This window comes from Triturus cristatus, chromosome 4_2 (assembly GCF_964204655.1).
Source record: "Triturus cristatus chromosome 4_2, aTriCri1.1, whole genome shotgun sequence".
NCBI lineage: Eukaryota > Metazoa > Chordata > Amphibia > Caudata > Salamandridae > Triturus > Triturus cristatus.
The window spans coordinates 38,414,104-38,428,447 of record NC_140586.1 but is presented as its reverse complement, the minus strand read 5'-3'; the positions used below and the strand labels follow the sequence as shown (position 1 = coordinate 38,428,447).

At 50.3% G+C, this 14,344-nt stretch overlaps 1 protein-coding gene across 1 annotated transcript in view; it reads left to right on the top strand.

The window, feature by feature from the left end:
* Positions 1 to 14,344, top strand: part of CNPY2 (canopy FGF signaling regulator 2) — a 59,350-nt gene that overhangs the window by 31,583 nt on the left and 13,423 nt on the right. The gene's annotated exons all lie outside the window — the stretch shown is intronic.

Below are 14,344 nucleotides of genomic sequence, written 5' to 3'. Positions count from 1 at the left end.
CTTTGTTTAGAGTGGCATGGTGGGTGAAAAACAATCGAATGTGGCCAAATCGATTGCCAGTGGCTGAGATTAATGCAAGCATTCCACCCTTCATCTTGTGGTTGCAAATTATAAGGTGGGGGACAGTATTTAAGAAGTGAAGTAGGATACCACACTGCCAAATTATAACCAGCCCACTGTTCCTGTACTGGTATATATAATATATATTGAATCTTTATTTCGACCAATTGCGCCCATAAAAAAATCTTTTTAAAAAAACAAAACAGTTTAAATTATCCATCACACATACAGGTAAAATGTAAAGAACAATTGTGCAAAAGCTGCAGTTCAAGTAACAGTAAAAAAAAAAATTTTGAGTTGCAATGGTTTAAAAAAGAGTGGAATAAATAAACCCATAAGTAAATACAATTCAATTTGTCTTGTTACAAATCACATATAAAACTGAATCTGGTCATACATGTCCAAAATGGTTTCTTAACCGCATCGAGCATGTTAAAAATTGTGTCCGGATCATATGTTAATAGTCAATCCTTTAAAAGCACAGGTACTCCACACAGATCTTGTGTCTTAACCTCCAGGCTTTGTGCAAATATTTGGCCACAGCGCACACATGTAAATCAGTTTTGTCTGTTAAAATCATACGGGCATTCACAGAGTTCCTCTCTCCCAACTTACTTTCTGCGCGTAGGGACCAACCAGGATTTCCTGATACCAGCATAGACTGGGCAAAACTTATAAAGTGTGCTACTGTCTCAAGGGAGGAAGCACAAGTGGGACATTTTGGGGATGTTTGTGACTGAGCGCTCCAACTGCTCCTAAACTTGTTTACAGGAAGAATACCACATCTACATTTCTGATATAAAGCTCTTGCGTCCAGTGGCTCAATATTGTCAAGAAATTCTTCAAAAAGCAGTGAGAGTTGTTCACCAAAATGGCGCCTCCTAAATGTGTGGGAAACTTAATACCAATGAGAGAACCTGGGAAACACTGGGACTGGTAATTGCGGAGCGCAATATTGCGAAGCTGTGGGGAGCACCCGACACACCAACGACACAAGATTGGAAGAAGGACCTCGATTGGTGTACGGTAGCAGAGAAGACAGTGTATGAGAACAGGGGTTGTCCCAGGAAATGGGAACCGGTCTAAGGCAAATGGAACAGCTATCGAGGGAGTCAATCTGTGAACCCAGCGGAGGGCCCACATAGAAGGATGTATAGATGAGTAATGGTTCCCTGGGCGTGTAGCTGAGTGCCATAGATCACTTGTAATATGACGGCAATCTGGTGTTTACATTTATAACTATATTCTTCCTGATATAGGAAATGGAACTGTATGAACTGTATTGTACCCTATTATGTTAGTAATAAACAGATTTGTTTTTTAAAGCAGTGAGAATTTAACATCAATATTTTGTTGGTCAAACTGCCTAAAGAGGGCTTTAGATAACACTTGCTGCTGACAAATGCCCATTATCTGGTCTTCAATTGTTTAACCATCCCCTTACTACTCAGGGATGGGCAATCTCAGAGTTAACTCCTGTCAAGATTAATGAACCAAGACTTGATGCATTAGAGCCAGGGTATCCTACCCCCAACATCTAGTCTTTGAGCTCCTTGAGTGATGGTTGATACTGAACTAGATCTTTACTCGACCACAGCCTTAGCCAATACAAAAGGGGTTTGAGGTTCGCAATATGTGAAATGTATTATTGTGCCAAGTCTAATCTCAGTGGAATCTAGGTGGTGTTTAGTGTGAGGCCACTGAGAGATCGGATAAACCTATTCTCAGTTGTTGTCACCTGAGATGTATTGCCAAAACCCTGGACCTCAGAACGATAAAGAGCATAACTGTTTTTGCACAATAGCTCTCCAATGCAGGCTATAAGGGACGATAGATTTTAGTGCCCTCAGTTCAATCCTAGCCCTGTGTTGCAGAAGCGCCTTACTCATCATGGTCTGCACTGAAAATGATAGTGTTTGTCAGTTGAACCCACAAATAATCAAACTCATTCACTCCCTCTAAAGGGACACCATGCATGTATAGCTTCCCTCTGACCTGGATGGGTTAAAAGTCTTGAACCTTGTAGTATTAATATTTAATTCTAGCTTGTGCAAATCACAGAAACGAGAACATTTTTCTAGCAGAATTTGCAGACCACCTGTCGGCAAAAAAGGGCAGTGATTTTCTCACCTCCCAATTTGAGGGAGTCTTTGTCACAGTTATGCAAATGATGAATCACCCCATTGATATAAAGAGTAAACGAGGCTGGTGCCAAGACTCAACCTTGGCGGACGTCCCTTTCAATTGGAATTCTATCAGTAAATTTCCCCCCACCCCAATCTGACCTGTGCGTAGATATAGCTGTATAATCTTATGATTAGAGATATAAATGAATCTGGCAAACCCATTCTGTGGAGAGCGAACCATAACTGCCCCCTACCAACCAGGTTGAAGGCTGCCCTTTGATCTAAGAAGGCCATGTACTGGTGCTCTTGCTTTAACCAGACAATCTTCCAGACCAGGAGGGAGAAACTGTACACTTGATCGATCACACTGGTTTCTCCCTAACCGCAGCCTGCAAGTGGGAGATAACCTTTGCTTCTTGTATCTAGTCCTGGACTCTTGCTAGGATCTGTCTGCTGATGATTTTTGGGGCGGTATCAATGATTCTAATGGGTCGAAAATTAGCTGGATTATCACTAGTGCCTTTCTTAAAGATTGGGATTATTTCAGCCCCTCTCCAGGTGGCAGAAATTTCCGAGCCTGCTGCGATTGCATTTGAAAGTAGGTTGATATACGGACCCCAAATACATGGTCCTGAGTGGGCTAGATAAGCCTGGATTTTATCCAGCCCCACTGCGTTATCCTCCTTCACTGAGTAAATGGCCATCAAACTCTCATCTAAGGTTAAAACAAAAACATTCAGGTTGCCCTCCTCTGTACTTCATGGGGTCCTAGCAATATTATCATGGGGATCAGGATACTGATCAGCTGGCAGATACGCCTTTAAATGCTTAATCCATACCTGCAGTTGAATATGAAACTCGTCAACCTTTGTGTGATCTCTGCTACCATGTTCAACAAGCATTGGCATAGCCAATAGGTCTCGCTTTTGGGACCTTTTAAGTCTTTAGTTATGCAGCACAATATCCTTGGTGCAACATCATCAACTGTTGCATGCCTAAACACTTATAAGGTACAAGGTTTAGCCATGCAACAGCTGATGTTGTTGCACCTAGGATATTGTGCTGCAAAACTAAATACTTATAAGGTCCCAAAAGCGAGACCTATTGGCTATGCCAATGCTTGTTTAAAGTGTAACAAGAGAGATTGCATGAAAGCGGGTGCCGTGAAACAAAGTGTGGCGCCCGAGCCCATAAATGTATTGCGTGTTTGCGAGCAAAGGAGCATGCTAGTAAGTAAGTAATTGGCGCCCGGCGCTAGCGCCATGTTAGCAAATAAGTCATTGTCTCCTTTAGTAAGTGGGAAGAGACGTCTGCGAGGAGTTCTTACAGCATGTTCAGTTGCAATGGGGGGCAGAGGCTCGGTCTTGCTGGGCTCCCTCCCACCCCACCCATCTCTTAAAACATGCAGTTTGATCAGTAGCAGCAAAAGTTGATCAGCAGCGCCGCTGCTGCTTTTTAAACGTGGACCAAGAGAGTTTACATGAAAGCGGGTGCCGTGAAATAAAGCGCGGCGCCCGTGGCCATAAATGATCTTGCCTGTCTGCGAGTAAAGCAGCATGCTGGTAAATAAGTAATTTGCACCCGGAGCTGGCGCCATGTTAGTAAATAAGTAATTGTCGCTGGGCATTAGTGCACATAAAAGAAATTGCCTAGTCGGCGGGCGCCATGTTACCAAAAGCGTTGGCCGCTTTCGCAGCGATCGCCCGTAAGTGGTGCGTGAGTGTGTGTAGCAGGAAGTGGGATAAGGGAGGGGGGTAGAATGTTGTGCACTTTTGCGGCCGCTTTGATGTTCTCAGTGGCCGCGCGGCTCACTGAGAACATCAAAGCAGCCGCGAAAGTGATCAGGATGGACGACAAATGGTGCGTGCGCCCGGCGCACATGCACTGTAGGTGGAGGTCTCAAAGAAGCACTAGTTTGCACTTCCAAATGCCGCTTACTAAAACTCTCACCAGAGCAGCACTAAAGCGCTGGCTCAGGCGAGACCTAAAAAGGTGCCAAAATTCATTTTTCTTCTTGTGGTTCAAATTGTTGGCCAGATCAGGACATTTTAGCCCCTCCCACTCCCTCTTGCTGGTAACCTGAATGAGCTTGTACTTTTTCCCAGCAGCTGCTATTTCATCCTTTGTACCCCCCCCCCCCCACCCCACCCTTGACTGCCTTGATTAATTCAGGCTTGTGCTTCCTGCACGAAGGATTGAACCAGCTACTTTCAGCAGCTGTGCATTTATGAGAGGAAACTACCGTGGAAAAATGATCTTTTAGGCGATCGACCATGCAACCATGAATAGACATTATGGGACTCGTGTCGGGGGAGATGTTGGCAAATTATTCTTGTAAATCATGTCTGTCAATGTTAACTTGCAGGTGTTATGATCGCTATCGACTGTCTACAACCCTCATATCCGCCATGTTTACCAATAAGTGTAAATCCAGCAGGATATAATCAATGTTACTTTTACACATGGCCCTCTTAAATATGTGTGTAGGGGTGCGATCCGAGTGTGAGCGACCATTGCACACCCGTAACTCATGTGTAAGTGCAAGTAATCCGAGTTGGAATGCTGTTGAAGATGTCTTTTATTTATTTATAAAAGGAGTTGTTAGTTTAGGGATATTTAAAGCCCTATCCTTCTCTTTCATCAAATCGCATATGGTTCTTTAGGGTTCAAAGGGCATATTGAAGTTGCCAGTGGCTATCAAAGGATAACTAACAACATCATGCTCCAAATAATCACCCACAGCATTCATGGTTATTAAGTCCTTTTTGCCCTTTGGACAGTGATTTTACCAATTAAACATTTTCACAGACGGAACTTATCGGAGTAAATGAGAAGCCCCAGTATATCCAGGGATCGTATATCTAATACCTTTATTTTTATATCAAGTGATACTTTGATACAGATTGTTAACCCCCAGATGGATGACCCAGAGGTAAATGGTACAGCAGCTACACTAAAATTAAGGAAGCCCGATCTATGAAGTGGCAAAACTAGCTAGGTTTCCTGGAAGAGGCACACTCGTGAAAGGTATCGCCAAAACTACCCCAGCTTGGGTCCAGTCCTGCAACGGTCCAGGACAGTAGTCTTAATACAATCTGGTCCGACCTATGTGCAATCCCAGAGGGGGATCAATATTTGTGGCAGCACACAAACTTGAATCTGGCTGCCAAAACTCAAAAGTTATTCTCCAGTTTCACAGATTCCACCCCCATTTTCCTAGGGGGAGGACAATCGATCTCCTGTTGGTTAGGTAATGGGTGATCAGCTGGCAGTGCTGGATGATTAATAAATCCCTCTACTGCCCTTATGTCTGTTTTTAGGGACCATCCCAGCGTTGTATTCCATGATGGAATTTCAGGAACCTCCTTCTCCACCTGGAGCACTTTGGGGGTCTCAATAGACGTTGAATCAGTTGACCGGAGGGGCCTTAATTTAAAACGAATGCAAGACCCATTCGTTGGATTTGATCGTTGGTAGAAGTCAACTAACCCTTCCGCTATACCTCTTCCCTTGATTTTAATTGCAATGCGGTCATAAGGGTCATTCGTAGAAGATACTGTTCATCAAGATAGAGATCTGACCTTATTACAGAAAGGCAATTGTGCGAGTGCCTAGAATTCTTTAAGACACTTGTCATTTGCAGTGTCTGATCACCAGAATTATCAGGCACATTATATGGATTTGTATAATTAAACTGTGGGCTAGGCCTGGCCAGTCGTGTATGATTATCTTGAAATAAAATGTCCTATTTCCTATATCGGAGTACAGGGATGTATTCTGGCTCCCTTTCTTTTTAACCTATACATAAACGGAGTGGCAGATTTTTTATTAAAACAGGAAGTAGATTATCCTCAAATAAATGGCGATGCCGTTCCCATTTTATTATACGCAGATGACGCGGTTATCATGGCTAGAACCCAAATAGGCCTCCAAAAGGCGATAACTAGTTTTTCAGCTTTTATGACATCCAGGGGCCTAAAAATTAATGTTGGGAAAACTTTTACCATGAGCTGCACATCAATGAATAAAGTTCCTTGTAATACTTTTTTAAATCAGTCTAAGATAGAATTAACACACACCTTCTCTTACTTAGGGATTCTTTTTAACAAAAGGGGCACATGGGCAACAGCAGTTAGTACTAGGAATTTGACTTTTGTTCGCTCAATTGGTGCACTGAAACAGTTTGCAAATAAATTGGGAGGCAGACCCGTCCGTATCTTATTAGATATTTATAAATCCAAATGTGTTTCAACAGCTACATATGGGGCTGGAATTTGGGGCATTGCAGACTGCCGGGAAATCCAAGTAAAGGAAAATATTTTCCTTCGGTATTTGTTAGCTGTTCCCAAGTCCACTTCTACATATGTCTGCCATAAGGAATTAGATATAGTATACATATCTGATTGAGTCACCTGGCCCCGCTCTCCCTGAACGCCCCGCCCACACCTTGCTAATTTAAACTGCACCTGGACCTTCTCTTCGTGGGACGCTGCTTGATGCTTCTGGCTGGCGCTGCATCGGTGTGAGGGCTGTTCACACTCGCGACTTGCGGAACCCGCTTCGCGGGTCCCGCTGCAGAACCCCCTCACCTCCACTTGCCGCTGCTGGTCTCCTGCCTGTCTGGCTGCTTCGTGGGGGCTTGTGAGGCTACAGGGCTGCGAGCGTGAACCGGGACTCATCTTCCCAGGAGTCCCGGACCCGGAGGCTGAGTCACCTGGCCCCGCTCTCCCTGAACGCCCCGCCCACACCTTGCTAATTTAAACTGCACCTGGACCTTCTCTTCGTGGGACGCTGCTTGATGCTTCTGGCTGGCGCTGCATCGGTGTGAGGGCTGTTCACACTCACGACTTGCGGAACCCGCTTCGCGGGTCCCGCTGCGGAACCCCCTCACCTCCACTTGCCGCTGCTGGTCTCCTGCCTGTCTGGCTGCTTCGTGGGGGCTTGTGAGGCTACAGGGCTGCGAGCGTGAACCGGGACTCATCTTCCCAGGAGTCCCGGACCCGGAGGCTGAGTCACCTGGCCCCGCTCTCCCTGAACGCCCCGCCCACACCTTGCTAATTTAAACTGCACCTGGACCTTCTCTTCGTGGGACGCTGCTTGATGCTTCTGGCTGGCGCTGCATCGGTGTGAGGGCTGTTCACACTCACGACTTGCGGAACCCGCTTCGCGGGTCCCGCTGCGGAACCCCCTCACCTCCACTTGCCGCTGCTGGTCTCCTGCCTGTCTGGCTGCTTCGTGGGGGCTTGTGAGGCTACAGGGCTGCGAGCGTGAACCGGGACTCATCTTCCCAGGAGTCCCGGACCCGGAGGCTGAGTCACCTGGCCCCGCTCTCCCTGAACGCCCCGCCCACACCTTGCTAATTTAAACTGCACCTGGACCTTCTCTTCGTGGGACGCTGCTTGATGCTTCTGGCTGGCGCTGCATCGGTGTGAGGGCTGTTCACACTCGCGACTTGCGGAACCCGCTTCGCGGGTCCCGCTGCAGAACCCCCTCACCTCCACTTGCCGCTGCTGGTCTCCTGCCTGTCTGGCTGCTTCGTGGGGGCTTGTGAGGCTACAGGGCTGCGAGCGTGAACCGGGACTCATCTTCCCAGGAGTCCCGGACCCGGAGGCTGAGTCACCTGGCCCCGCTCTCCCTGAACGCCCCGCCCACACCTTGCTAATTTAAACTGCACCTGGACCTTCTCTTCGTGGGACGCTGCTTGATGCTTCTGGCTGGCGCTGCATCGGTGTGAGGGCTGTTCACACTCACGACTTGCGGAACCCGCTTCGCGGGTCCCGCTGCGGAACCCCCTCACCTCCACTTGCCGCTGCTGGTCTCCTGCCTGTCTGGCTGCTTCGTGGGGGCTTGTGAGGCTACAGGGCTGCGAGCGTGAACCGGGACTCATCTTCCCAGGAGTCCCGGACCCGGAGGCTGAGTCACCTGGCCCCGCTCTCCCTGAACGCCCCGCCCACACCTTGCTAATTTAAACTGCACCTGGACCTTCTCTTCGTGGGACGCTGCTTGATGCTTCTGGCTGGCGCTGCATCGGTGTGAGGGCTGTTCACACTCACGACTTGCGGAACCCGCTTCGCGGGTCCCGCTGCGGAACCCCCTCACCTCCACTTGCCGCTGCTGGTCTCCTGCCTGTCTGGCTGCTTCGTGGGGGCTTGTGAGGCTACAGGGCTGCGAGCGTGAACCGGGACTCATCTTCCCAGGAGTCCCGGACCCGGAGGCTGAGTCACCTGGCCCCGCTCTCCCTGAACGCCCCGCCCACACCTTGCTAATTTAAACTGCACCTGGACCTTCTCTTCGTGGGACGCTGCTTGATGCTTCTGGCTGGCGCTGCATCGGTGTGAGGGCTGTTCACACTCGCGACTTGCGGAACCCGCTTCGCGGGTCCCGCTGCAGAACCCCCTCACCTCCACTTGCCGCTGCTGGTCTCCTGCCTGTCTGGCTGCTTCGTGGGGGCTTGTGAGGCTACAGGGCTGCGAGCGTGAACCGGGACTCATCTTCCCAGGAGTCCCGGACCCGGAGGCTGAGTCACCTGGCCCCGCTCTCCCTGAACGCCCCGCCCACACCTTGCTAATTTAAACTGCACCTGGACCTTCTCTTCGTGGGACGCTGCTTGATGCTTCTGGCTGGCGCTGCATCGGTGTGAGGGCTGTTCACACTCACGACTTGCGGAACCCGCTTCGCGGGTCCCGCTGCGGAACCCCCTCACCTCCACTTGCCGCTGCTGGTCTCCTGCCTGTCTGGCTGCTTCGTGGGGGCTTGTGAGGCTACAGGGCTGCGAGCGTGAACCGGGACTCATCTTCCCAGGAGTCCCGGACCCGGAGGCTGAGTCACCTGGCCCCGCTCTCCCTGAACGCCCCGCCCACACCTTGCTAATTTAAACTGCACCTGGACCTTCTCTTCGTGGGACGCTGCTTGATGCTTCTGGCTGGCGCTGCATCGGTGTGAGGGCTGTTCACACTCACGACTTGCGGAACCCGCTTCGCGGGTCCCGCTGCGGAACCCCCTCACCTCCACTTGCCGCTGCTGGTCTCCTGCCTGTCTGGCTGCTTCGTGGGGGCTTGTGAGGCTACAGGGCTGCGAGCGTGAACCGGGACTCATCTTCCCAGGAGTCCCGGACCCGGAGGCTGAGTCACCTGGCCCCGCTCTCCCTGAACGCCCCGCCCACACCTTGTCACAACACACCTCATTGGTCCTTGGGATATAAATACTGGAGAGTGACGCTGCGCAGGAGCGTCCGGGGCGAAGACCGGGCAAAGAGCGGGCCGTTTGAGTACGTGAGAGTCCGGTCCGGGCCCCCCCTCTTCGCCTGGATCCAAAGGTATTTGAACTGTCAGTAAAATGTGCACACGGGAAACCAGGAGCAAAACTTCCTCACAAATTGCATCTGGGGCCGTTAAAGGACCTATTGACACTTACTTTGCCAAAGCTGGCTCCCTTTTGTTTGAGGAAATAGAGGTTCTCGAGCGCAGAATCTCACAAGAAATAGACTGGGTAAGAAGGTCCTCATTGGGCCCCATGGCCCATGTTAGAACCCCAGAAAATAGATCTGGTCTTCCAAATAACCATAGTATAGACCCGGCAACATGTCCTATCCCAGCCATTAATTTCACCAATCCCGAGTTTACTACTGAGGCCCCGAGTTACCTTGAGGACATGAGCCTTATGGCCCTACCCACCACGCAAATCCCCCAGCTTACATCTATAGAGAACACTGAGACAGCTAAAGTTGCAGGAACTAACCTAGACAGCAACAGGGGTACCAGGGAAGGGGCTGTTCCTAAAAAGAAGCAGGGCCTCCAAAATAAAGTAGATCATAGGACTAAAACTTCGAAATCTAAGCAAGCCAGAGGCAAAAGGGAGATAGGTGCTTCCTCCGAGCACACTGGGAATACATTAGGACCGCCATCTCCCCTTAGAACGAGTAAGTTAACTTCACTACCACAACCTATTAGCAACGCACCATCAGACACTATTTCAGATGACATTACTTTAGAAGATATAGGTACCTTAGTTAGGTCTCTGTTGAGCCCTCTTGAGGCAAGACTGATTAAGATGGAAGCCAGACTAGTTAGTATTGAAAAGGCTACCGTGCAACTCGTAGACTCAAGGAAAACTGTCAACAGTGGGACCAAAATATTTAACGAGGGATCAGGTTCAAAACTTACCAAAGGCAACTTCCCTCCCACACCAACCACTAATAAATCCCCGCAAATTAATCCCAAACCCCCACAACCTGTACCAATTAACGCTTCGGCACCAGTGGTTGTAAATATGGCCCCCACTCCCATTCAACAATCGGCTACTGCTATCCCAAAATCAACCCTCCCGCCGATAGACAATAATACCCAGCCTCCGGCCAAAGCTAAGAGTGACCCTCCTACTACTGGAGAGAAACCTGACATTACTTCTAAACCTAAATTCATAAACCTCCCCCCAGAAGTAGCACCTTACACTCTGGTTCTGGTGGGGGTCCCTGAATTAAATTCTACTACATCTGAATCCACCATCTCACTAATAAATAAAGTAATCAATTGGCTCTCCGTAAACAGACCGCTACCGAGAGGTACTACTAGCGATATAACCATGGCTAGGAGGGCAACGTGGGTGGGCTACACTAAGAAATCCATCGGTGGCGACTGCATTCTGGTCACCTTCAGAGATCCGAATGCAGCCGCATTTATTTGCACCCGTGCTGCTGATGGGAATTTTGCGAGCACCATCCAACCATTACCCCTCTCATTCTTTTACCCCTCAAATTTCTACAACCTGGAGGATCACAGGTGGAGGCATCACCAGGAGCTGTTGGAGGGTTGGGAAAATAGACGGAGGAAGAACAACAACTATCCGTCATATAGGGAAAGACCAACAGAGCAGTTCCCTACTTATGGGGGTGAGGCCGGCTGGGAAACTGTTGCAAGAAGGAGGGGGGGAGGCGGTGGACAGAGGAGGGGAATTCCAGGGCCACACAGAATACACTACCCCGCCCATCTATCTACCCATAACCGCTTTAGTAGCCTTGAGATGGTAGACTGACATGCGGTTGATGAGGGGAGCGCAATTCAAATATCTCACATAAATGGGCTCAAATTTGACCTGGTTGCTGATATTCATCCTTCAGCATTTGGCACAGCTGATCCTGCACATGTCCCAAGTGCCGTGCCCTCCCCTCCCCTCCATGATAATAACCCCAAGGGCACGTCCTTCGTCCCCACAAACCTTCGGCGGCCCCACGAGTGCACCACCACCACTTTGGCTCATATGGGCACGGCCTCCACCCAACCACTAGAAATAATAGTGATTTCATGGAATGTGGCTGGCCTTGCTAGCAAGATAGATTGCACAGAAGGGGGTACATATATCAGTTCGAAGGATATAATTCTATTACAAGAAACTTGGGCGCGTGAAGAAATAGCATTTCCGGGTTTTGCCTCCTTCTTCAAAGCAGCTAAATGGGGGGGTAGGGGCAGGCCATCTGGGGGACTAACTACATGGGTAGCCACGGATTTAGGATGCCAAGCTACTTATCTAGAGACCGCTTCTGATGATTTACTGGCTGTCTCACTCGAGTGGCCAGACTCATCGAAGTTGATAGTAATTAATATCTATTCAAGGCCGGTTCCAATGCATAAAGAATCTGGCACAGTGGATGAGCTAGCCAAGCTCCTAGAAGGTATCCCAAGTGAACTGGCTTGCCTGATAGGAGGCGATTTTATTATTTTTTTTTTTTTTTTTTTTTTTTGAAAAACCTTTATTGACGTTTCAATCATTTACACGTATGGGCCTACAACCCCCCGGGGCCGGCCGCTAAGCAATCAGAACAATAAAAGCACGTGTAAACACAGGCGGCACCTCGGAGAGCAAAGTCTACAATACAGTATAGTCCGGCCAATGAGCCGCTCAGGTAGGACACCAGGAGAGAAAAGGTTTTTCATTTTATGATAAAACAAAACAGTAGGATCAGGTGCCAAACAGTTTCCCAACAGCGATAAGGGCTAGGATAAGAGACGCAAGCAGCAAGCAGCAATACATTGAATCAATGGCGCAGACACGGGAAAGTACGGATAGGGAGAAATATCAAAGATAGTTGCGCCTACAGGTCCCCGTACCTAAAGCCCAGCGAACCCCCCGGAAACTGTGGCACACATTAAGAGCAAGCGATTCACGATAAGAGAGGTGTACCGCGCTGATCCCAGAAAAACAAGCAAAAAGAAACAGAGAAGAAAAAGGAGGCCATGGAAAAAGAGATAAAGACTAAAGAGTCCCCTCCCCCATCCCCCCACCCTGCACCTCTGCGAATGAGTATGGCCCCACCCCCAGCAGTGTGCCTGTCGCCCTGGAACTAGACCCGAAATATAGAAGAGACAGGGAAAAAAGGAGTAAGAAAGAGCCCCCCCCAGACGGGGGGGCGGAAGAAATGTAATAAAACTGGAGGAGGGCCTTCAAAACATACCCCCGGCTTCTCCCTCCCGCACGGTGAAGTCTCCCCACGGCAAACAATTAGCAGCACCAAGTTGATCATATCAAAAAAGGAGGGAGGAAGTGGGGAGCATTATGCACCAACTATGCGAATAACCATGAGAGCACGCAACCATGAGTCCGCCTGTCTACTAGGTGACCACTCCCGAAGGATCAGCCTCAGCCTTGACCGCTCTTTGCAATTCTGCCCATGCCTGCCCCTCGACCCAACACCATGTCCGATGTCCCAAGGTACAGGAGTGTCCAAAAACAGTCGGGAAGCGACGCACACAGGTGGGGTGGAAGTCTCTGAGCATCAGCACGGACCGCTTCATGGGGGGGCGTCTTTTCCAGTGCTGCCCCAGGATTTACACTGCACACAAGGTCCAGACAGGCTGAAGCAGTCGAATGAGACACACGCTGCCAGAATCGTCCCTGGGCCGCCAGAGACCGCGCACGGGACAAGGCCTCCATCTTCCGCTCAGGTCCAATACCTCCGGAGCAGATCAAGCCCACAGTGAGCCGACCACACGGTAGCATACTGTCCGGAGTGTCCGGCTGTACACTAATCGCGGGGGGGGCCGCAACATCTTCCTCCTGTGTGCAGTGTGGAAAGCCACTGTGTACTGGTGGACCAGCATGCCGCCACTGTCCCAACGCTGATACCACACCATCTAGCTTCCTCCCCAGGACCCCGGCGCCATGAGCCAAGGAGTAATGAAGGGCACCAAGGGCCTCCAGGAGGTCGCCGTACCCCAGGGCAGCTCTCTCCGATCGCTCTGCCACACTCCCGACCGTCACACACCCCCAGTCCCGCTGCGTCCCAGCGGACAGGATGGTAGGCTGCATAGTGACAAAATGGCCGCTGGGAAGGCCCGACTCGTATTGGGGCCAGGACCCCGGGACCAACGCCTCAAGGTCCACGTCGCTGAAGACAAGGATCCTGGGGGAGGAACAGATGCAACCGTTGCGCGGTCACGGGCAATAGTCGTCTCCGCCACGGACCAGCTCCCGCAAAAAGCCGGGAGCAGCCCGCAAGGATCAGGGCGAACCAGGGACGGCGTCCGGCCAGCTCACAGTCAAAGGCAGGGGCAAACACCACAGAATCCGAGAATCGCACACCCGGGCATGTCCTCGGTCCGCAGCGCTCAGCAGGGGGGGAGCGACCACAGCAAAATGCAGGCCGAGGGGAGCAACACTCCGGCGGACCGACTCCACCCAGTCACCACAGGCCGTTGTTGTTAAACTGCCGCCCGGCCAAGGCGTCCACTCGAGGTCCCGGCTTCGGGACCGCACGGGCCGCAAAGTTCAATCGCTGATTTCTCCGGCGGTACTGCAGTCAGAAACCTCAGGATCACACGATCGGTTGCCACTTTCGTTTACAAACACGATCGCGTAGCGCAGAATAAGGATCTCATGCAGGATATCCGTGCGGGATGCGGAGGTTCACGGAGCCGGGAATCTACGCTGCCGTCCCGGTCGCCATCTTGGCTCCTCCCCTAGGAGGCGATTTTAATGCTCAATATGAACCACTGCCGGGGCTACGTGATGGTCCTTCTCTGGAAGAAGACTCATATTGGCTCATACCTGAGACGGTGGCACCTTCCCCACGGGCTTGGACTCCACTAGCCCTACAGATAACTGCCCTCACCCTCAATCTTGGTCTAAGGGCATGCAACGGTCGCACTAAATCAGACACGCCAAGT